Source organism: Python bivittatus, unplaced genomic scaffold, assembly GCF_059951505.1.
Source record: "Python bivittatus isolate LINGU-HERP-01145 unplaced genomic scaffold, Pbiv_v1 ctg000080_np1212, whole genome shotgun sequence".
NCBI classification, from domain to species: Eukaryota; Metazoa; Chordata; class Lepidosauria; order Squamata; family Pythonidae; genus Python; species Python bivittatus.
The window spans coordinates 42,674,033-42,699,332 of NW_028277035.1; the positions used below are offsets into that span (position 1 = coordinate 42,674,033).

Here is a 25,300-nt window from a genome sequence, read left to right on the forward strand (position 1 = left end):
TGACATTTTAAAAAAATAGAAATTAACATTATTATTTTACTTTATTTCACTTTAGATATTTATGAAGCCCTTCTATTTGAAAGAATACCATGGTGATGTCCATATACAGAACATGCAAACAATTCTTATATGGTAATATAGAAGATGAAGACTCTTAAAAATGCATTCAGTGAAAACTATCAATAACATTTTTTTAAATGGGTTTGATGTGATGAAAGCAATTTTTTAAAAAGATTGTTGTGCTCCAGGAGATCAATTATGAGGCACGTGAGCTTCTTCAATAAAAGGGAAGATTTATTTCTGATCTTATTGACATCTATTCCCTGTTTAATCTATTTGCCAGACACTATACATAACTATTCTTAGAAACTTTTGGAATCCCAAATGAGAACATTTCATACCTCTGATGCACTATAACCTGCCTGAGATGATGGTGTAATTTTTTTAAAATGTTATGTCTTTAAGACTTTTGATTCAGCATTGTGAATTAAATTTTAGTTCCATGCTAAATCATTTGGAACATTGTCTTAGCTTTGCAAGCTATGACCAGCCACTGTGGGAGAAAAAGCCTGCAGGACTTGATAAACTAGTTTTCCATAACTTGTGTCCTGCATAAATAATGGAATAATTCTCATTCTCCTAGGACAGCACTGATCATCCAACATATTTGGAAGATGGCAGGTTAAAGGAAGATTGTGGTAGCCTCTAGTTTATATCAACAGAATTCTTTTTTATTGTTATTTAATTCAATTGTGGCACTGCTCAACTACAAAGGGACAAGTCACAATATAAAAACAAAATACAGTAAGATAATAAAAATACAATAAGAGAAATAAGAAACAGAAATTCACAAAATGGCAACCCAGACTCACATCAAAACTTATACAATATATACGTCAAATGCCTCTAACAAGGAGATTCCATCTACTCTATCCCAAGACCTGGGAAAACAGGCTTGTCTTTAATGCCTTCTGGAACACCACCTGGGCAGGAGGCATAAATTGCCCAGCCTACTTGTATATGTGATAAAATGGAGAATATGGAGAATATAGATGCTGCTGCCATGCATGACAGTGAAACTAGTGACTTTCAGATCTTTCTACAGATAGCTAGATGATCACTTCTTAGAATTGCTCTTCGCAGTTTGCATAATTACATCTCTGAATTATTAATACGACCCAAGAGGTCTTGTATTGTATAGCTTCTAACTGAGCTATCCTCATGATATGAGATCTCCCAGGGCCTCCCTTAACTGGAAGCCATCAATAATATGGAATTTTGAATGTGCTATCACCTTTCTGAAGGTCTTGACCAACATATCCAATCACTTCTTTAAAAAACTCTTTAAGTGGATCCTATGGCCAAATAACTTACACTTCTTAAATTCAGTACTCTGGGGAAAGAGGCCACAATAGGGTACAACTAACCAGTGAAGAATAAACCACATAACAGATGATCTCATCCTGGTTTCTGCTCAAGATGAGTTCTTAATAGCTTAGTGATGGACTGCAATTTTCCTCTTAACTAATGCTGCACCCCTAATTGTAGGGGAAATCTACTATTTATTCTTTTCTTATGGTCCTTTAATTTGACTCTTCAGGACTCTTCGGATTCATTGGTACTGGAATACCCTTAGGAAACCCTTCCCAGGTGTGTTACACTAAACCTCCCATAGTATAGTCAACCTGAAGACCACCGGCTTGGGAAACAGCGATCAGGAGCTTAAAGCTGGGGGGCAAGTGCTGCCCTCCGAGAACAAGAATGACCGAGAGGCTGGTGTGAGTGAACAGGGGGAGCGGTTCAACGACCAGTTTATATCTCGCCGGACCACTACCTGGGAATCACTGTAGGACACTCCAAGCAAGCGATCTAACAGCCTGGGCACAAGCCGCCTTCGGTCTGCGCTCTTTGTAGCCAGGCACGAGCTAGCCGCCCCCCACCCCACCCGCGCTCAACGGGGCCAGTGCCTCCGCTCTCCATCCTCCCCCAGTGCCAAAGTTCCTTAATCCACGCCCTCATCCCTCAGCCTCGGGATTCCCCAAGCAGCCGGCAGAACGCCGAGCCTTGTGTGGTGTGAAACTGTGACTCTTTCCTCTCCCCCACCCGCACCCTCCCCTTTATCTTCCCGACACATCTGCTTGAGCACCGGCAAGGGATGGCGCACGTCGCGCACAGGCCGTCCGCCTGAGCGAGAGAGCCGCTATCGCTCGCCCCTTGCCCAACCACTGCACGGGAACGATGGCCTGGAGCCCCAGGTGCAGATGATGTGCTAGCCTCCCTGCCAGGCGCGAGAGGCGGCTATTTTTAGAAAGCCCTGCGATTCCCCCCTTTCCCTCCCCTCGTAAAGCCTGGAGCAGAACAGCGGCGCCGGGAGAGCGAGTCTAAGCACCAACGATCCCCGCTGGCGGAGCTGCCCGGGCGGCCAGCAGAGCGGAGCCCTTCCACTGCCCAGCGCCCAGGTGGGTAGGTACGCTTTTGGTCTCGTCGCCCCTTTCTCCGTCACCCCCTCGCTCCCGTGCTCCTCGGCCGCTCAGGCCCAGCAGCTTCGCCTAGAGCGAGAGAAAACAAGCGTGGTTCTTTAAGCCCCTCGGGGCTGGGCGTGTCCCCAGCCGCCGCTCGGCTGCTCCAGCTCACGGAAGCTCCGCGCCGGCCAGCGCGGCTTCCAATTCCCGGGTCTTCCGGGCGAAGAGATGGTGGGCGCGCGGGGAGAAAGGCTCTCCCGTCGTCTCCGCACACAGAGACATTCCCCGCCGTGCTCCGCCCGGGGCTCAAGGCTGCTTTTCTGGACTCTCTTCAGCCAAGGAGGGAAATGGCTTCGTTTGAGGGCCCTCCCGGTCGATCCCCTCCTCCTCATTCTTCTTTCTCACCAGCCAACCCTTCCCTCTATTCTTGTAGGGATGTGTGCAATGGGGAAACAGCTCCGGGCTGCCTTTAGGTTGAACAGGCAGGCCAGCCTCAGACGTAAGTCATGGAAGCTTCTGCAAGCCTCCCATTTCCTCTCCTTTCCCCTCCCAGCTCCTATTAATAGCAAGAAAGCTTTTGTCTCTCTTTGCACCCATTAATTATTCCCGTGACTGGCATTGGGAAGGGAGGGGAGGAGAGGTTTACAAAAAGAGAAGAAGAAGAAGAAGAAGAGGGGAGAGGAGGGAACAGACTCCTCTTCCCCTCTTATATAATCAGAGTAATAAAAGAGCAGTTGCGGGGAGGTCTGGCAGCAGCCTGGTGGGTGTGGGGGTTAATGTGGGATTCCCCAGCACAACCCCTATACACAGCTCTGCTTGGTTGTTAGGCTGTGTGCAAGCTGCATGGTGGGCCTGTCAGAGCAGCTCTAAGGTTAGGCAGAGAGCAACTACTGAGAGATCACACCAAGGTGTGAGGGAGGGATCTGTGTGCCATGCAGTCTACCCTGGCATCTCCCTCCTGCCACCGTCACCACCACCCCTCCGCTGCCACCCCACAAGACTTTCTCCTTCAGGTTCCATTTGGAAGAAACATTCATGCACCAGGCTGGTTGACTTTTGAACATATAATGGAAAGTTCAGCCCTGAGCAGATAAGGGCCATAAGTATATTTGGAGACTTGCAGGATGTTTTGAGTCAATGCCCTCTTCACCCTCACCCCAGCCCCAGCAATCATATAGAAAAGTTTGTAAGGAGGGGAAAGGGGCTAAAAGAGAACTAAAGCCACCTGGAATTGAATCTCTGAAGGGGAATCTGACCCTAGGTCTCCTGAACATTTTTGCAAATGTATTTGCTTTGATGTTATTTGCACTATCAGCAATGGAATGATAGAGCTCTTACAGAGGAAATGGCAAGTTTTTGCATTTTGATGAGGCTGTACATGCTCTCAACCAGATTGGCATTGACTCCATAAACAATATGGTTTAATTCTCTGAATAAACTCACTCAGCCTGTTCCTGGGCTAGACTGTTGCACATCAGATTATGGAGGTCCTAAGCAAAACTTGGCTGCCTCAAGGCTCAGAACTGATACAGATATTATGCACAAGCAAATGATAGAAATCCAGTTATTCACCACCACTCTTTCACCATGTACTGTCAAAGTTATTATTTACAAATGGGCATCTATAACCAGTGTCTTGTATACCATTTCTTCTTTTGGCTAATTATGATAAAATGAGGAGTAATCCCATTTTAATTTAATGCAGGCCAATTAAACACTATTTCTCATTAAGCATTCTTTCCAAATTAGTGGAGGAAATTAGTTTTATTACTTTTTTTCAAAGGGTTTAAAAGACTGGAGTAATAACTGTAGTCTTCTTCGTGATTAAGATAAATTTTCAGGTTTGCTAATCCAGAATAAATCCAATTTCTTTAGGAATGGGAAAAAAACAAACAAACTTGTGAGCATGTACCCAAAGAGCAGAGGGAAGCGATTTCTTTCTGATGTTCTAATCACTCTGATATATGAATGAAAGCTCTGGTAGCTGTATCAGCGGTAAGCCAGCTGAAAATTGGATTTCAGTTTTAAGACAAAAGTACGCTCGCATATTTATACTATTGTACCTCTGAATTTTGGCAGAAGTAATCATGGGGGGTTTTGAGGAGACATGCACCTTGCTGATCGGAGGATGCTCACTCCTGATGTAGAGTGCGATAGCTTAGTTTCCTCCAGGTAATTGTTGAGTCTTTTAATTAAATTGTTTTACGATGGCTTGCACCTTGTGACTGCATGTGATAATAGCATTGTTCTGAAGAAAGGAGGGAATCTTGTGTGAAGAGTGACAAGAATATATGCACTATCTGAAGCTTCATTAAACAGTTGGGATTTCTACAGTGAAGAGAACAGGCCCTCTCTAGGTAGCAATCTGGCCTAGCTCTTGATTTGCCATTTCTAGCAATTTGTGTTTATCCAGGTGGATAAGCAGGGGTCAGCAATGGCACAGAGAAAAAAGAATAGAAAACTGCAAGTGTGAAAAGGCAGACATCTTTATTTAGGGCATTATAAATTGAATAAATATAATATCTGTAATCTTTAGATCCTCTATTGCTGTGCCATTTTATCCTAATTCATGTTTATCAGATGGTCATAAAAGAGAAAAAAGGGCATGTCTTAAAATCTTTGGAAGGCATATGGCATATACTATACAATATAGATACTACCAGCAGAAAAGATAAAATTCGAAAATACCTGTAGAAGCTGATTCAGGCGGACAGGTTTTTAACCTGGAATCATTAGTCCATTTAAAGCTTACGTGGAGCGCACTGCTTCCTTGAGATAACAGAATTAAGGTTTGATATATCCGAAGGGAGACAGGTAGTGGGAGGCTAACTTGTATCATAATCAGAGTGTTACTTTTACAATATTAATGTCATCCATAATTCTTGTTCTGGAGAAAGTTGGAGACTTTAGCCTCATTCAAAAATGCAGATCTCTAGGTGTTCGTGTGATATTCAGTGCAGATGCCTGTAAGAAAACAGCTAAGAGTGGACTTCCACTAGAAGATGCACTGACTTCTAGTGAGCAACAACCCTGATAAAGCAGCTATATGTGAAGATGCTTTGCTCCTGCAGACATTACTGTTCACTGTGTAAGTTGCCCATACAGATGAGAGCTTCTCTGCTACTTACTTAGTGTTCCAGAACTCCTGAATGAAGCTTTTTTCAAAAGCAAAATGACAGGTAGCAATGGATTTCTGAATCTTTTTTGAAAGCATCGGAGGGTTTGGCTTCTTTGGTTGCTGTATACACTGAAGTTGCATTTGAAATGATCCCAACTAGACACAGCTATTAACACCTTGGAGAGAAAGATGAGAAACCGAGTTCACACCTTAACTCCTCCTAATGTTTACTTGGAGCACTTTGCACTCAAACTCACTAAACAGGCCCGACAGTATTGCTCATGGATTTTTATATGCGAAAAGAAGACAGGCCTCCGATTGGTAGATTATGCTTGTTTTGTTTGCAACTAAAATCCTTCATCAGTTGGGCAATGATCACATGTAACAAGTCACTTATATGTGCACGTACACATGCACACAGCTTATTCTTTGAGGGGAATAAAATGAAAATCAGCAATTGATCAGTGACATTGAAAGAAAATCTAATTTTTTGATAAATTACTGATCTGGATGTGTTTTACTTTTCTGTTGAATAACATTTTTGCCCTCCACAGGAACAGTTTAAAGCTAAGATGAGCATTTTTATCTAAGCTTCCCTCAGTGAAGAAACCTTATGTATTTCATTAACCCTCCCACTGCCATGAGTAAGACTTAGGTTTATTTTTCATAAGAATCACTCGTTGTTCAGACTCTGTGAATCTGAACTAAGGGAGATTCTAGGCAAATAAAGGGATTTTTAAAATGAAATTTGCTATCATGAGTAGCAATGCCCAAAATTTGTATTTCAAAAGATTAGACAAATTAATGGATGATATAGTTATTGGTGGCTTCTATCTGTTGAGACAGCCAATTTGGTGTAGTGGTTAAGGTATCAGGCTAGAAACCAGGAGACCTGCCTTAGGCATGAAGTCTGCTGGGTGACTTTGGGCCAGTCACACTCTCTCAGCCCTAGGAAGGAGGCAATGGCAAACCACTTCCAAATCTTGCCAAGAAAACCACATGGACTAGTCCAGGCAGTCTCCAGGAGTCAACAGTGACTCAAAGGCACACACCGACACACACATACACTATCTGTTGCTTCCCAGGAGGCTGCTATTACACAGTTGTTTTCGAGAGGCTGCTATTACGTAGTTGTTCTGCTTCTGGTCCTCTCATAGGCATATCTGGTTGGCCACTGTGAGAAAGGATGCTAATGTAGATGGTTCTTTAATTTTATCCAGCACAGTTCTTATTTAAAATGTGTCAGACTCCCCCAATAAAGCCATCATACATGATTTCTTCCTCTAAATTAAATACATTTTACTTCACTGCTTGACAGTTAAATAGAAGAATCAGGATTTTTGTTTTAAGAGTTGGAACATACCTTGGAGGACATTTAGCCCAACCCCCTAGCCAGGATTGACCAACTAAAAGTCTTGGCAAGCTTGTTTGATAAACTGAAAGCCTGGCTTTATCTTACCTGAATCTGAAACATTTATTTTTTAAGTAAGAAAGTTTTTCCAAGGTAAGGCTATCTCTGGGAGGCATTGGTGGTATATAACCCTTTGTAAACAACCACATATAAGTGTTACTTGAGAAAAAGCCTGGAAGTCCACATCTTTGAGTTGCTGCTAAATGCATAGTAATTCTGGACTCCTGCAGGGAAAAGTAGATGAAGCTGCAACAGTGATGGTGGCATTGACTGGCACTGTAATGCTTTCTTCTGCCTGTGAGGTTGCAGTGATTTTTTTTTTCTAAATGCAGCCTGCTATGTGCTAGAGCACCAGGTGCTTTCAAGATTTATTGTAGTTTTCCCCCATTCCTTTAAACTATTTTATTACAGTTTGCTGAATTTTCCTTCTGTCTTTATAATGAAGGATGAATTTAACATGGAACCCTCTTGAACTTTATTATAATGTAATACCCATCTAATATGGGTGACAAGAAGTCCCAGTTTTCATTTGTTGAGGAAGTTATTCAACTCGAGCATTACATCCAGAGAGGCTGTTTTCTTATTTATAATGCAATAAATATGAAGCAGTGATGTTCTCATATCTAGGCAATGAAATTCAAAAGGATCTTAGTTCCCAATTTGACCCATAAATTGTTCCTTTTTCTAGGCCAGGGACTGTTGCCGGACCTTTAGGCATTGGAATGAGGGCCACAGTTTCAATAACAACTCAGAATGTGTAATAGTAGCCAGGTGTGAATGAGCCAACATCAGAGAAATATCGTTTCCAGCATAATTTCACTCATTAGTATATTAAACATGTTTCTTTAGACTTTATGAGGAATGTATCTTGGTGGCATATATGGGCATGTACCTGCAACTATCATTAGAGTCTAGTTTGAGTCTTCCACATAGAAGCTGTAGATGACATGTAGTCATTGAGATTGATGCAGTTTCAGAAATTCCTTATTACTAAGAAAGATGCTGAGTCTTGCCAGAAAATTCATTTTCACAATTATATTATAAAATACCTGAAGTTATTATGGAGAAAGAATCAGAATTTCTACCACATGGTTGATTCATTGAATCCTATGCTCAGCATCTGAATAATATAGTCCCTTGAATTGGTTTCCAGGATAAAAGCAATGGTTCAAATAGCCAAAATAGTTTCTACAGTGTGTCGGAGCTTGAACCAGGGCACAGTAATAAATTTCTCTCTAGAAACTCAACTAGCACTTGGGAGCTAACAGCGAGAGTCAAGGACAAGGCTCAGATATACAAGTTGCTTTTATTACAGAAAAAAGAAGCCCAACTAACAAGATCAGTTACTGCAGAATCTAGCAATCCAGCCCATTTTATATATAAGCCCCAAGTTTTATCTTACATCCCTTCTTCTTGCCTGTATGTGGTAATGGACTTCATTTCTCAGTTTTGTATGTGGAGGGCAACTGCTCCATATTTTGATAACAATCCTGGTTATCAAAATAACCAGGTTTCAGGCTGTTTGACTCCAACCTTCGCAACTTCATTCATTACACAATCTAGGACAGCTAATGTCGAAGGCACTGGAATCATTTGGTATATAAGGTGGACAGCCATATCTATTTTCTAAATAAATACATTTTTTAAATACAGTAAATTATAGCCTATCGTTCACTCATAGCTTTGGCCAAAGAGGCAAAAAGCACCTGGAAAATGACATTGTTATTTCCTGGCCAATTTGACTCCATATCATTGTGGAGTTTGCTCTCTTATTTTTTTAACTAATATATTATTTAATTTAGTTTCAATCTACCTCCTCCTCCTCATCCTAAACCAGTTCCTCAGATTAAACTGTGGAATTTTTTTCTTCCAAAAATTCAGTATGAAAGAATTTATTCTGCCACTTCAACATCATAGCTAGCTGTAGCTCCATAATCTTGCATAGATGGATATGATATGAAAATCTTGCCAAACTATGATAGATTGTGTTTCATGTGTATGCTACTCTTCTTTGGGTGTGTTTAATCCTTTTTGCATTATTCTGATTTTCCTATGGCAAGTTGGCTTTGCATGTGTTTGAATACAATTTCAAGAAGTAGACACATTTAAGTGAGCCTAGGCAAAGCCTAAAAAATTCCCACTATTCTTGGCCAAATATTGATGCGATGTTTTGAATTAATGTGCATTAGCCAGCCAAAACTGAGCACTTCGAAAGCTCATTTGCTTTACATTTAGTGAGACAACAGTTATTAATGCTTGCCAGATCAGAGCCCAAAGGTAGTAGTTGCCTTGGTCCATTAAAATGGGCTGATACAATATCTTTTTCAGACATACTCAGTTGTAATGTGTGCATTAATTCCTTTTGTGTGTCTGTGAATATTTGTATTATTGGTATATATTGACAAGCATAAAATATACAGGAAAGTTGTGCATAAGCACAAGTTAATTGATATTTGTGGGAGCTGCAACATGCTGTTATTACCCAGTCATCTTCAAGGCTGATCAGGTTTTGAACTTTACAAAGATAAACAAATGGCCAGCTATCTATTCCAGGCAAAATTTGCAAATAGAGCAAGCAGTCAGCAAAGAACAGCACCATGGAGAGCTTCCTGCAGAGGCTAGAGGAGTTCTAAGTCTGACAGTAGCATAGCAGGCCCAAATTTCAGTCTGGGAATCAGTTTCCCATTTTGTTTTTGGGTTTTTTGGGGGGTTTTTTTCTTGAAGTCTTGGAGAAATGAAAAGATGGCTTTTCAATACAATGGGAGTTGAAAAATTAAAAAAAAACAAAACTTTCTCTCCTACATCAGGCTTCCCTAAGTCTGATGCCTTCTAAGAGTTTTGGGAGAGTGGTTCCCACAGTTGCCAACCAACACAGAGAGACATGCTGTGTGGGAACTAGAGAAACTGTAATCTCAACACATCTGGAGCACTCCTGGTTGGAAAAGATGATCTAAAAATTGTATAAGAAATAGGAAACGATTTAGAGGAGAGATTACAGCTGCTGAAAGCTGTTGAATATAGTTGAAAATGTGTCATTTTTACATCAAGGTAGTTTTCACTACCAACAATAATTGTTCCACAAAATATAATACACACTCTTGTATTAGCAGAAAGAGAAGAATATTTCCTAGAAATGTGCATGATGGTGTTGACATTGCAAAGCTGGATCTTTTTACCTAATATACTATCTAGTTAACATGTATGCTTGACATCCTTAAAATTACACTTTTCCTTTTAAAATGTATCACCAGTTCTTATAACATAAGAAAGTGCCTTAGTACAGATTAGTAACCAGCTGTCTACTTAGCCCACTGTTATCTGTTCCAACTAGCACCAGCTCTTAGAAATCTAATTCTGCCCTTTTCTCATCAATCACCACCTAACCCTTTTAAGTAGAGATGCCAGGAACTGAAGCCAGGAATTTCTGTATATGAGCCAGATGTGCTGATCCACTCTCCCAATTATGAAAACTCTAAAAACATAACAGTGTATCCACTATAGAATGGTAAACCAGATGTCAGCTCAAACCTTCTGGTATATACAGCATTTTCATTACAATGTCCAGCTCAGATTTTTAAAATGCCTCTCCTCAAAACTCACCTGGAATAATTTAGGACTGAACAATGTATCTACCCAAATAAATAGGCCGGATGAGCAAGAGACATGGGTTTAATATTCACACCTACCTATAGGGCTGGCCTCTTCCCAGGTGGTGAAATTGTACTAATTTCTCTACCATACTTTTTGATTCCTCCGATTCATGCCGATGATCATTGTTATCCAAACATTTGGATTTTTGTTTGCAGGGATGGGGGGAACATCATAGCAAACAGCATACAGAATCTGTTATTTTGGAGAACTTGGCAGGATTCACACATTGATACAAGAGTGGCCTTGGCAGTCAGATAATTCATAGGGAAACAGCACGTGGTACTGCTACCCCCATGAAATACTGGTGCTATCCCTTAACAGATAGGTGAAACAGATATGCTGGAGAGGGAAGAATATTTGAAGACAAGTGAGAAGCTGTCCTAAGAGAGCCATTTCTAAGCACGTGCAATGTGCATTTTTCTCTTCTGTACCTTATGCTCTTTGCTCACAGTGGTAGTTACCACAATGGTTATAGTCGCAGGTTCTTCTGATGCTTTAGTAAAGATAATGCGGTCATCTTAGGAAAGCTGCATCATTGCTGGGAAGAATAACAGTGACACCAAAAGGAAGGACATGATTGCAGGTTCAAACTGTCCTGACCTTGTCCTCTTCATCTGTGTGCATTTCCAGGGTGTGCACTGCCTTTGACATGTACTGCCTGACTGAGGAACTATTGCATTAGTTGCCTGAAGGAGCACTGCCTTGGCAATATAAAAAGGTAGGTGCATTTCCATTCTGCTCCCAAGTTGCTGCTTATTTGTTTATTCATTTATTGTATTTATATCCTGCCTTTTTTCTGAGAGCTCAAGGTAGTTTGCATGGGAGATCACCTCTAATTTTATCAATGTATCAATAATCAGTTGAGGGGCTGAGAGATACTGGCATCAGCTAATAAATGCTGTGGTTGAGTGGGAATTTGAGCCAACCCTTCCCTGGTTGACCTTAGCAACTATATTATAAGTTGCTCTTCTTGATTTTTTTGCAGTTTTGATTTTGGCAATGAGAGGAAAAGCAATTTTCCCAGTGACTTGTTGAATTTGTGTGGAGAAAGGTACAGATTGCTAACCTGGCTCTAGGATGTTTCGAGAGTAGATGCCGTCTTCAAACAGATGGCAGAGTAACAGAAGACAAGTTTTTGTATCCTTTGCTTATCCCATTTCTTTGTCCTGAAGGAATATTTGAAGCAATAGAAAAAAATATTAAATAAGTGCTAAGTAAACAAGTAAACTCCTTTGGATCCAGTTACTGGAGTATCCAAACATGAGAGTTGTTTAGTATGTGTATCCTGTAATTTGATATAGAAATGGACATGTAAAATAGGGGGCCTGAAAATAAGGAGAGGATAAATGCTTGGGTCAGTAACTGCAAAATTTGGTGTGGGCCCAGTTTGGTGGTTTGAAAGATAGCTCCTGATTTGATTTAAGCAGGCTATTTGATTGGACATCAGGTCTGAACCCAAACTGAAATTTCAGAAACCAAAACCTTATAACTCACACTGGCTAACATAAGAATGGCTGTCAATTTTATTTTTTAATAGAATGGAATGAAACTTGCGGACCGAAAGAGAAAAGTCTGCCCAGATTTAGAGAAATAGTTCAAAGTCAAGTTCCTTTGGGGTAAGGTTGATTTCTGATGACTGTGTGGACACAGGATGAAGGCGTTTTTAAAATGTTCCCATCTGTTCTGTGGCTGTGGGATTTACTGGTGGTCTTCAGTCCAAGTACTAACTAGGTCTGATCGTACTTGGCTTTTCGATCAGCCAAGATCTGCTAGTGCTGCCAGTTAGCTGGGTGGTTTTGTTTGCATGACATTTTGTTTTTGTTTTGTTAGCTTGTTTTTTAAAAGACAGAAAGTACCAGCAACTTTTGTGTTTGTTTTGGACTGAATTAGTTGCCAAATATTGTTGTATTCACTTATGTAAGTTTTAACATCTCTCTCCTAAAGTACTGGGTTTGGATAACTCCTAATGAACAATTCTTGATGATTGCTAGAGCTGTCAGTCATTCCTCTTTTTCCCAGTTTGCACAATGTTTTGTTTTACCCAACAGGAAAGACTTAAAATAGCACTCTTTGCTGGCAGAATCTTTACTCCTTGTAGCAGGGTAGAGCACTTCACTGTGCATGGAATGTTTAGATTCAGCTCTGATCCCTTTGGAGAAGCTACAGGAGATGTCTATAGAAGCCCAGGTTTGATCAAATCCAGTGCATGTACCCTGTTTGTGTACATATTACTTCACATTGTTGTACATTTCTATGAATGACCAACGTTGCACCTTATATTATTCATGCTTAATTATAATCACTGCTTCAGAGCAGGCTGCTTCTTGCATATAGATAACTTAGCAACTCCAATCAAGAGTTGAAATGATATCTAGGACCAAATTATAAAGTCATAGAGTTGGAAAGCACCTCAGAGATAATGTACAGTATTCCATCTCTTGCTGATGTAGGCATTCAACTTCTACAATGCCCAAAGAAGTGACCATCTAGTCTTTATTTGGAGATAAAGACATGTCTCCTCTGGACATGTTCTGTTTTATGAATATCCTTCTAAAACTGTTGTGACCACACTCCAGGTGGGATATGACCAAGGTGGAATAAAGTGATGCTATTATTTCTCAAGATATGGATGCTATATTTCTGTTGATGCAACATAAAACTGCATTTATTTTTTTAGCTTCTGCATCCACGCATACCTCTTGTTTCAAATATGGAACCTAAAGAAGTTGTGCTGCTAAAGGCTAACAAAGAGACAAGCGCTCTCGCTCTCTCCCTCTCCCTCTCTCTCTCTCTCTCTCTCTCTCCAGAGAACTGACAATTAGATACACCACAGTGTTACTTTGAAGGGAAGTACCCCTTTGTGGCCCTGATCTGGATGGAGGACCCCACTGATTTTCCACCAACCTGCCTCCCTGGTTATTTTTTCACAGATGTGTAGCATCTGGATCCTGAGCCCCTCCCACCTCGGCCCAGGCCTTCATCCCACCAATTTTAGAGTTTGCCTAGGTTGGTGTTTTCCCAATCTTGGAAAATCCAACTGTAGAGGATGACTGGAAACGGAAGGGGATATTTTTAAGGAAGTGTGGTTTAACATTAAGCTGCAGCAGTGAATTGGACTAATGGTATGAGTTAGTATAAGGAAGTTATCTAGTAGTCTGTGACTAATTAATGAGTAGTCTAATGATTAAACAGAATTGTTCAATGCTTTGCATACTTCCTTGCCTTTCTCTATAATTAGCAAAGCAGAACAAATGATGCAATATTGAAATGAATTAATTTCATCCCACAAAACATTGAGTTGATCTGTTTATAGAAATGGATTGTATTTCTACTGTGGCGTTAGAATGCCTCCTGACATTCTAATGCCAGGAAATTGTCACATCCATCTTTGATATGGATGCTTGGTATCAGTTGTGAAACTGCCTACATACAAAGCATGTGCATTACTCTTGCATAAAATCAGAAATACATGAAAAGCAGAGAGATGAACAGGATGCTTTTTAACATTCCTATACATTATCCTTTGAGGAGAGTATGGTTGCTTTCTTCAAAGCTTGATACTGGCCTTCTTTGTCACCTTTGAAGCATCTTTTAATTTTTTGCTATGGGGTAAAGAACTTTCTTTCATCTGAGCTTTCAGCTTCTTTTGTCTGAGAGGGAACTAAAGGGCAGTTAGTACTGTATTCTCCACACAACTTCTTTTAGTTATCTCCTATGCAATGCATTGTGCATTGCCATAAATATTAGTAGGCTGAATTCCTAGCCAGGGTGCATTTATATACAGCAATAGGAATATAACGTTTTATCAATGCCTTCTTATGAAAATAGGCCAAAAGGAGCTGTCACCCTAATGATAACATTTAAGATTGAATGCATTACAGATATTTGGTAGAAAATGGTAGTCAGACATCTTTGCAAAGAATGGAACCAAGTTAAATAGAAGTCTTAAATCGTGGAAGAAAAGCTACTATCACTGTTGTAGAGAATAGCCTAGAGTGTCGATTTTAGGAGGGGAGAAATTCAGAGACTTCAAACTTTTGCAAAGCAAAGTTAAACCAGGAGGGGTTGTTGTCTGCATATTTAATAATGCATGGTCCTGAGACTTGAAACTCAGTTCCATTTGGCAGAGCCATAAGATTAAAGAACAAGTTTGGATAAACCAAAATGGGCAAGTAGCATTCCATTCTAGTTTCTTTAGGGGTATTTCCCAGTCATTAGATTGCAAGCAACATGTCTGACATAAATAGGATTCTGTTACAATGCATTTTTAGGTGTAAAACAAGTATTCAGGAGGAGAGAACCTTTATTTTTATTTTCTTATTTCACTAGTTATTTTCTTGTTTTACTAGTTCCTGCCGTTCTTGCATTGGGTGTTGCATTTTCTGGCATTTCCAGCTCTGCTTGGAAACATTCATTCTCCACCTAGATGCCCATTGCTAAATAGGGAGCCAGCATCTTTCTCATGTGGGGGGAGTCATAGGAACTTTGGCAGCCTTTTCCCCACAGTAAAAGAATCTCTCTTCTTTCCCCTTGATCTCAGTGCAAAAACATATATATGGATTGTGTGTGTGCCTTTTTGTGAAAATTAAGCCTCCATGACATCCATTTCCTGAGGATACTCACATGTTCTCAAAATTCCAAATGTGCCAGTATCCCCCCAAAATTGCCAGAGAGAAAGGAGAACCCCAGAATTGCCAGAGAGAAGGGAGAACCATAGCTGAGCGATAGAGTATAAGATTTATGTGTAAAAGTACCCACGTCCATTTTCTGCTATTTTAAAAAGACCTCTTTCCAAAACTCCAGAAAGCGATCAGTCAGTATAAACCATATTGAGCTAGCAGACCAATGATTTCACTTCAGATATTATCTTCCTATTTGGAACGTTCAAGAGATTAGGCCCATAAAATTAGAGCCTTGGGGCGATACGCTTTTTAGTCATCAGTATTGCTAACACAGTTTTTGTCATGTTGGTGATAATATCAACCTACCATTCTCCAACTTGGTGACCTCCACTTTTCTCTAATAGCTAGCATGATTCAAGCTAGCATGGAAGTAGAGGCACCAGTCTGGGGAAAGCTTCTCACCATCCTTGGCAGGCTATTATGCTATCAAACAGGGTGAGCTGAAATTGGCCATGAGGCTCTGATGCTAGGGAGGAGATCTACAAACATAAAAAATAGCTATAACTATTTACTTTTTAAAAGGAAAAAATGAAATAAAACATGTTTAATAATGCTATTAATTTCTATTACATTTAATACACTGATTATAAAACTTTAGGGGATGTATGATCTTGTAGATGGCATCAGATTTCATCAGTGTGTGGAGTTAGCTTTGTTAAAGAGGCTTTTTATGAGTGTAACATTCAGCCTATTTCAATGTGTTGTCTTGATTATAGAAAGTGTTGAAAACCTACTTTCACAAAAATGTGTTCAAGAAAAAGGTTGAGGGCTGTCAGGGGCATTTCATTTAGAAGCTCATATTCTCTGTAAACTTTCATCCAAAAATCTTCTGGTGAAATTTTTTTCACTCAATTAATTATTTCAGTGTGACATCTGATAAGAGATCTGACAACATTTCTTCATGTTTAGGATAACTTGTTTCACTAGTGAAATGAAAGGATCAAAAAATCATTTCAATTAGCTTGGGATGAACTGGCTGAACACCTTCAATTTGTTCAGGAAACATTGAAATTCTTCAGAATGTAGCTTAAGAAATACTGATCTAGGAGTCAATTCCCTTTCCACCCCTACTCAGAGAAATCAATCCACACTGAAATCAGTCCACATTGAGAAATCAATCCACATTGATTGTTATTGTTTGATCCCCTTCTTAAGATGTCCATCAGGACTAGGATTCCTTTAGATAATTTTGTTGTCTGAATATGGTAGTCTTAATGGCAGGGAGCAAGATACCTGCACTGTTGAAAAGAGAGATGGAGGTAAATTAGTAATCTGAACCCTGAGTGTTGGCTGAGTGTAAAGTCTGGGCTTCATTTATTGAGCACAAAACAAATGGATGAATAGAATTAAATAAACTGAAATAGATTTAAGGGACTCAGACAGGAAATCAATTTGGAGCTTGAATAAGTAGCAATTGAATATTTGTAGGTAAATGAATGGAGAAAAATTGTATAGGAGTATGCATGTATGTTGGGAATGGAATACATATCTAATTATATTTAGTTTGTGGCTCTATCTTATCCACATTCTGCCTTTAGCTGTGACCAGCCAAATGGAAAACTTGAGAGGTATCAGGGCCACAACCTCCTTACCTGATTCCGTATTCATATACATACTGCTTCTAACCATAGAGATTCCATTACTGTAATCTGGAGTCAAGTCATAAAGAGAATGAAGAGACCCAAGAGAATGTGTAAGTCTCTTAGCAAGATAGAGTGATCTGAGTGCTATTTCGGAAGCACCAGCCTTGCTGGCAACTTATCAAGGTAAGTTATGGAAACATGGATTTTGGAAAAGCAGAAGAAAAGTCTTGAGAAAACAGATGGCCAAGTGAAGGCGGGAATAGGAAAGGAAGGTTGGAAGAGAAATGAAGGAAAAGGAAAAGATAAGTGGGAGGCAATGAACAAAGAAGACAGAGCATATGGGAGGAGGAGGAGGAGGAGGAGGAAGAGGAGGAGGAGGAGGAGGAGGAGGAGGAGGAGGAGGAGGAGGAGGAGGAGGAGGAGGAGGAGGAGGGTGATTAGCAAGATCCTTTGGCAGCAGCCTCAATGTGGATCAGTGACAGAATAGTTTCTGTAAACCAGTTGCAATAGTTTTCACTGCCACTTACTTTGACTCAGAAGACAGACAGCACTGAGGTGGTGTAGTGCTGGTGGTTTTACGGGAAGATTAGCAAAGAGGAATTGAGTAGTGCTGCATTCCTCTTTCCTTTAGGTACATGGGTCACAGAACACTATTGGCCATTCATGACAAGGGAACATTCCTCTGAAGACCACTTTTTGGCTCCGGTCTAGAAGTAGCATGAAATTCTACTAGTCAGTAGACATCCATAGTTTTCTCTTCCATGACTCTGTCTATCCCCTATAAAACAGTCTAAGCCAGTAGCCATCACTGTACAAGGGACCTAATTCTGTAATTTCACTGTGCCCTGCAACTATAACTTCCTTTAACATGTCGTGAATCTTCCATAGTTCAGCATTAGTGGACATCCCCTGAAAAATTAAGGGAAAAAAAAACACTCTTCACAGCTTGCAAAGATGTATGTACTTTAGGTCTTCTTTTACTCACCATTTTTCCTACCTAAACCCCCTGCGTAAACATTGCAAACTTGCCTTGTAGGGGAATCGCTTTTTCCAGCAATAGGTATTGAGGTACAGTATGGTGCAAAGGTTTTAGGCAGGTGTGAAAAAATACTGTAAAGTAAGAATGCTTTCAAAAATATATATTGTAATTGTTTATGTTTATCAATTTACAAAATGCAAAGTGAGTGAACAGAAGAGAAATCTAAATCAAATCAATATTTGGTGTGACTACCCTTTGGCTTCAAACCAGCATCCATTCTTACACTTGCACACTTTGTACACTTGCACAAAGTCAGGGATCTTGTAGGATTAGAGTCAGGTGTATAATTAACCAGTTATACCAAGCAGGTGCTAATGATCATCAATTTCATATGTAGGTTGAAACACAGTCATTAGCTGATACAGAAACAGCTTAAAACTGGGTGAGGAACAGCCAAACTCTGCTGCTAAGGTGAGGTTGTGGAAGACAGTTTCATGTCATAGGTCATACACCATGGCAAGACTAAGCACAGCAACAAGACACAAGGGAGTTGTACTGCATCAGCAAGGTCTCTCCCAGGCAAAAATTTCAAAGCAGACTGGGGTTTCAAGATGTGCTGTTCAAGCTCTTTTGAAGAAGCACAAAGAAATGGGCAATGTTGAGGACCGTAGACACAGTGGTCGGCCAAGGAAACTTAATGCGGCAGATGGAAGACACATCATCTTATTTCCCTTTGACATTGGAAGATGTCCAGCAGTGCCATCAGCACAGAACTGGTGGAAACCAGTGGGACCCAGGTACACCCATCTACTGTCTGGAGAAGTCTGGCCAGAAGTGATCTTCATGGAAGAATTGCAGCCAAAAAGCCATACCTCTAACATGGAAACAAGGCTAAGTGACTCAACTATGCATGAAAATATAGGAACTGGGATGCAGAAAAATGGCAGCAGGTGCTCTGGACTGATGAGTCAAAATTTGAAATATTTGGCTATAGCAGGAGGCAGTTTGTTCACCAAAGGGCTGGAGAGTGGTACAAAAATGAGTGTCTGCAAGCAACAGTGAAGCATGGTGGAGGTTCCTTGCAAGTTTGGTGCTGCATTTCTGCAGATGGAGCTGGAGATTTGGTCAGGATCAATGGTGTCCTCAATGCTGAAAAATATAGGCAGATACTTATCCATCATGCCATACCATCAGGGAGGCATGTGATTGGCCCCAAATTTATTCTGCAGCAGGACAACAACCCCAAACATGCAGCCAATGTCATTAAGAACTATCTTCAGCATAAAGAAGAACAAGGAGTCCTGGAAGTGATGGTTTGGCCCCCACAGAGCCCCGATCTCAACATCATCGAGTCTGTCTGGGATTGCATGAAGAGACAGAAGGATTTGAGGCAGCCTATATCCACAGGAGATCTGTGGTTAGTTCTCCAAGATGTTTGGAACAGCCTACCTGCCGAGTTCCTTCAAAAACTGTGTGCAAGTGTACCTAGAAGAATTGATGCTGTTTGGAAGGCTAAGGGTGGTGACACCAAATATTGATTTGACTTGGGTTTTTCTTCTGTTTGCTCACTTTGCATTTTGTAGATTGATAAACATAAACAATTACAATATATATTTTTGAAAGCATTCTTACTTTACAGCATTTTTCATACCTGTCTAAAACTTTTGCACAGTAGTGTATATTAACAAGAATTCTGTGTGATAGAACCAGATGTTTGTATAAGGACTTATCAACACTGGCTTTGCAATACAGCAGGATTCCCCTCCTTCCCTCATTGCAGTGGGCCCCTCTACAAGAAATGTGTTACCTTGACTACATAATCAACAAATGCCCCTTAGCCTAATTATACAAGGCTGGTATATGAGCCACTGTACCTATGATATGTACACTTGGCTTCAATGAAGTGAAGGAAGCTTGTGCAGCTTTCAGATGTCCGGGTCTGTTCTGTAAATTGAATGGGAAGTCCATGTGGATGGGAAAACTCTCTGTATCCATTAGATTATTTACAGTATGGCCATTAAAACAGTTCGCCTTTCTCTGTTCCAAATTTCACATTTTAGAGATATGAAAATAATTCATGGGACTGATTTTAGGCTTCTGAGTGAGCTAGTGATGATAATGCAAGCAGCCTTATAAAGGTTGGTATCCTGACATGCCTGGAGCACATTACAGCTCTTTCCATAGCATTCCCCTCATAATGCTGTGCCCATCTGCATGCAGCATGAGCAGAATGTGTTACCATTGGGGTAAAACTCTGTTCCCATGCACCCATGTGCAGCTGTAAAAGCACAAATGATTGCTTTATTTCTAAAAGAAAAATTGTTTGAAGTTCTGTTAGAGAGAGCGAGAGAGAGAGATGATCCCTGGGCAGTTCTAATTGTATGCCAATAGCCATTGTAACCCCACAATGGGAGAAGAAGAGCTTCCCTGCTGTAACTTTCTATTTTCTCTTGGACAGAGGAAGACATGCAGACATACAAGAGTCGATGGTTTCCTTGATGGTTTTCATGATCTGGTGCTCACACAATATAGTTTTGGGTGGAGGTGGACACAAGTTGGATCTTTGCAGTCATTGATTAATACTATGCCACTGAGCACCCCTTATGGACTTTTTGCTGAAAAAAAGAGAAAAATGTACTTGTGATTTATGGGTTTGAAGATTAAAAAGGGTAGCTTATGGAAAAAAGAAAATTATGATGTAACCTTAGAGAGGGTAAAATATAAATATATCTATAATCACTGTCAAGAAGATCGGAGGTTGCTTCTTTAGAATCCTTTCCTTTCCTTTCCTTTCCTTTCCTTTCCTTTCCTTTCCTTTCCTTTCCTTTCCTTTCCTTTCCTTTCCTTTCCTTTCTTTCTATTCTCTTTCTGTATTTCTTTTTCACTTTCTTATTACTTTTCTTTATTCTTTAATTTAAAATTTGTAGTGTTTTTAATTGTTGAAAAACTTCAATAAAAATTATTTTAAAAAAATACTATGCCACTGAGCTGAGTGGGGCTTACTCTTCTGGGAGAAAGCTTTGGGTATTTTAGGCTGAGATATCCTATGCACATTAATCTGTGAGGAAGCCTAATTTAATGTAGTGGACTTACTATATTTTTGAGCAGGCATGCAAAGGAATTGCTGTAAGTTGCCAGAGTAGCAACCACTTTTATATTTTCACTGTACAGACTATGAAATTAAGTTAAATGAGCAAAAGGAAAATTTCCATCCATCTTCTGTTGCCTAATGGCAGCTGTTCACCTTGAAGAAGTTTCCAGTCTCTTGGGAAGGTATGGGAGGGTAGGGTCTCTTTGTCTTTTTCAACCTTTCATTTGAATTTTAAAAATGGTAATAATGGGGAGGATATAGATAGAGTTGTGCAGTTTATTACTAGCCAGGTTGCCAGTAGTATTTCTCAACCACACACCATATGGCAATTGTAAGAGAAAAGGATATATGGTATCTGCAGGAAGAAACTCATTTTTCCCACTGATAAAATGTTATGGCTTGAGTGCTGTGAAGAAAATATCTTTTCTTCACAGTAAAAGCATAGCCTCGGGGGAACACCAGTGGACAGTGTGCTATAAATGAGAAGCAACACTTATTCATTTATATAATTAATGTATGAAGCAGCGGTCAGCAGAGTAACATAAGCACAAAATACAAATCCCAGCCCTAAAAGAATTAGAGTTTAAATACGTATTGCAGGAATGAGGAGACAAAAAAATGGGAGAAACAAAATGTGAAGTCAGGTTAACAGAGATGGTTATTTTAAGTTGCAATTTATGGATACATTCAAGTTAGTAGCCACGTTTGCATATTTATTACAGCAAAAAATAGAGAAGATAGACTGATGCAAAAGAGGAGAAGCCTCCTGTACCTTTAAAGTAGAATAGAAGAAGAATTTCAGTTGGGATACTTTTGCAAAACAGACTTTGAAATCATCTGTTCTACATCACAGTTCAAGGGGAAAGAGCCCCATCCTCATTTGCATCTGGCTGACCTTGTGCTAAAAGTTCCTTGAAATGAAAATCCTGGCTGAGAACAGAAGGTTGCTTCAATTTGATTCACTCACAATGCTAAAGCTGAGACCAAAAAGCAGGAGTGATGGTAGAAACACAGAGCATGTAACCTGGTACCTGTGAACATTGTGACCATAACCCCCAAACTTGCCGGCTGTCCTAGGCAATTCCCAGGAAGTCTTGGTCATCGATTTCTGGGAGTTCTGGTTCCAATGCATCTGGAGGGCACCAGTTTGAGGGAAGTTGCCCTACAGTATCTGTATAGCAAATTGGGAGCCCCAATTTAGTTGTTTTAAATTATTGTAAACTCTGTTTGAGAAGAGCAAAGAGGCCAAGTCATGTTGATATTTCCCCCAGGTTAAAACACTTAAGGTTGCCCTACCGAGAGAAGGGGCTTTATTTTTTGTTTTGGCACTACTGGGTTGAGCTCCGCCATCTTTGCTCCCTTTAGAATGACATTCCCAGGCAGCTGCGCTGGAGAGATAGTCTGCTTCTACTCAGCATCTGTCTGCTTGACACTGTAGCAGAATGAATAGAGTTTAAAAAATTTAAGAACAGAGACAAATGATTGTGCTTTGCCAGTTTAATACTTAACCATGCCGGCTTAACTTGATTCTGCTCTCAGCTTCCTCTGGTGTCAACAGCACCCTTTTACAAGTGTTCTAAATGAGGCCGTTATCCAACGCATTCCCTAATGTGTGATCCCTGCACAGCTTGCCTTGAGGTTTTACTGCTGCCCAGATATAATTCCTCCACTGTCATGTTTTGCAACAGCTCCCACTCCAGCTGTGTATTGTCTTTAGGGACTTTAAAAGTCCTATTTCACTAAGTAATTTTCCAGGGGTGATTGTTATTTTACACTTTCTGTTTTTTTAAAGTAAAATACAGAATTGGGGACAGTAAGAAAGGAACCTTTTAGAACTGAATCCATATGAATATTCCCACCATAGGATCAATTCTTCAGAACAACTTAGCAACAAAGACTGCGGATTTCCAACAATGGAAGTTTTTAATAATAGATCACACAAATGTAAAGGAAACTTAGATATAATTAATCCAGACTTAATATGCAGGGTGGCTGCCCACTGAGTGACCTTGCTGGCTTTTGCCTTACTAGCTTGTGCTTATTTATAAGCATATTTTAGGAGTGTCTAAGGTATTTGGAAAAGTAAAAAAAGGAGTGAATAGAAATCTGCCTTAAAATAAATCAAACTTTTCATTTAGTCCACTGTTGTGATGTGTATCAATCAGTGGCATCCACAGGGTGGCCCAAAAAGTCAAGTTAACAGTGCATTACTGATGCCCCACCCTTGTTGTATGTGCTTCAAATTCACACACACACACACACACATACAAAAGGGTAGATTCAATCTCACAATTACTGCTTTCTTGACTTCTTTCAACCCTTCTGTGGATCTCCTGGGTAGCAATACTAATAATGGAGGATCTTTGGTGCTTCAGTTGTTGCTGAACAACAACTTTGAGCATCCTTCCCCATTGGCCATGCTGGCTGGGACTATTGGAAATCATAGTTCCACAACTGAAATGCCATAAGTTTCTTTTCTCTGCTGTACATCCTTCAGTGCAAAGATCTTTCCTGTTACCTGCTCGAGTCTGAAGATAGGATCTTTTGTTTAAAAAGCATATATTCTGCCATTGAGTTATAGTTGCTCCCTTGACCTATGAACCTTAGAAGAGGAAAATACATCCAAATACTTTACATCCATTTTGACTATTCTTTGCAAGCACAGAAGCTTCAGTGGATATATTGAGTGATTTTGCCTCTCAGGATTTTCTGTTTTGCTTCTGACTAGTACAAACATGATCTAGAAGTATTGCAGTTCCTAGGCTGCAGCCCTGGATACACTTGGATGTACTTTTCAATAAATCCAGGGTACCAACTTCTAAGTATACATGCATTGGATCAGACTGTCACTGAATTGTGTTTATATTTAGGCCAGGATCAGAAAAATGCTTAGTTTAAAATACATATTTTAAAGAGCAGCCATACAAATCTTTTAAATAAATAGACGCTTCTAAATTCACACATGTCAAAAGAGCACTGAAATTGCATTAGTATCCTGAAAGCAGCAAGCATATACTTGTTTGCCAACATCTTAACTTATATACAACTTTTCCATTAACATTTTTGATAGTTTGGACAACACTTTAAAAAGTGGTATAGAGCATATGTTGGGATGGTGACATGTCCTGCTTGACAGAGGAGAATCTTCTATTTGAACAGCTGTCAGAAAATAGTCCTCAGAATGAAGGAAAATCTCACCCAAGCCATGTTTAAACATTTTTAAAAACCTAAAAGAGCAGGAGCTTTGAAGTTAGCCATTAAAACACAGCCTCTGAACACAGAAAGGAGGAGGCACCCAGGCTATCTGGTCAGAATTTTCCCACTGTGGTGGGAAAGCTGATGTTTCAATTTAAATTAGAGTAATTATTTCTAAATATGTATTTATATCAACCTTCTCTACCAGGCTGCCATTGCCAAATTCATAGTCACATTTGATGCTGGAGGGCACCAGACTGGGGAAGGGTTGCCTCACTACAAAAAAGCAAGCCCTCTTTGAGGTAGTCTTTTTTTGGTCACATGTGAGACCACTGTCACATCCAATCCACTCTGTTTTTAATTTCCAAGGCCAAGGATACTGCTGAAAATTTGTGTTTTATCACAGCCCTAACTCATAGGCCTCATTATTCTTGTGACTTGTGGTTATCTAAAGACTTTCCAAAGCATTTTTAATGCTATCTAAAACATTTCAAGCAGAGGCATTTTGTCTACAGGGGATGTGAAATAAAAATATTTTCAAGTACTTCATGAGAAAGTGAATGAGTGCTCTTCATTCTGGTGCCTTCACCAGATGGGTTGGACTACACGCTCTTAATTCCTAATACGGTAATTGAGCATGATGATGGTTGTAGTCCAATACATCATTTAACTTTTTGTTATGCCATGCAAGGGTCACCGATCCTGCTTTATTAATGCTCAGAACATTTGCTTTGTCTGTGTCAGTTTTTGCAGATAAATATAGTGTTCAAGAAGAGGCCCTGCTGGCCCATGACTTTTCAGACCCATTTGCCTTTCAGCTGCCACAAAGCCTCCAAACTCCCAAACATAGGCAGCCATGACTAATGGGCTCCACAGGCATTGACAGGAATCTTGCCTTCTCCGAACACACTTCAAGCTTGGCTCCAGCTGTGATGTCACTCTCAATCATCTCTATTAGTCACTTATGTTTCTGCTGCCACTTCCACAACCACACACCATTCCCAGTTCCTCTGATGCATCAACTGCTAAGCCTGAAATGGAACTGCTGGAAGAATCCTCCCCAGTGCCCTAATTCAGAGTTAAGCTAGCAGTTGAGCCAAATATTCTCGTTTTTAGAGTGGAGTCCCA

General features: G+C 40.1%; 1 protein-coding gene across 2 annotated transcripts in view; it reads left to right on the forward strand.

The window, feature by feature from the left end:
• Positions 1-2,143: 2,143 nt before the first annotated feature.
• Positions 2,144-25,300, forward strand: part of CPLX2 (complexin 2) — a 141,917-nt gene continuing 118,760 nt past the window's right edge. Inside the window, exons 1-2 of one of the 2 annotated variants that reach the window (XM_088133910.1) lie at positions 2,144-2,463; positions 11,273-11,360. The gene's annotated coding sequence lies outside the window, so the exon portion shown is untranslated. The remainder of the gene's footprint in view (positions 2,464-11,272; positions 11,361-25,300) is intronic. The other variant, XM_088133909.1, reaches the window with a different exon arrangement.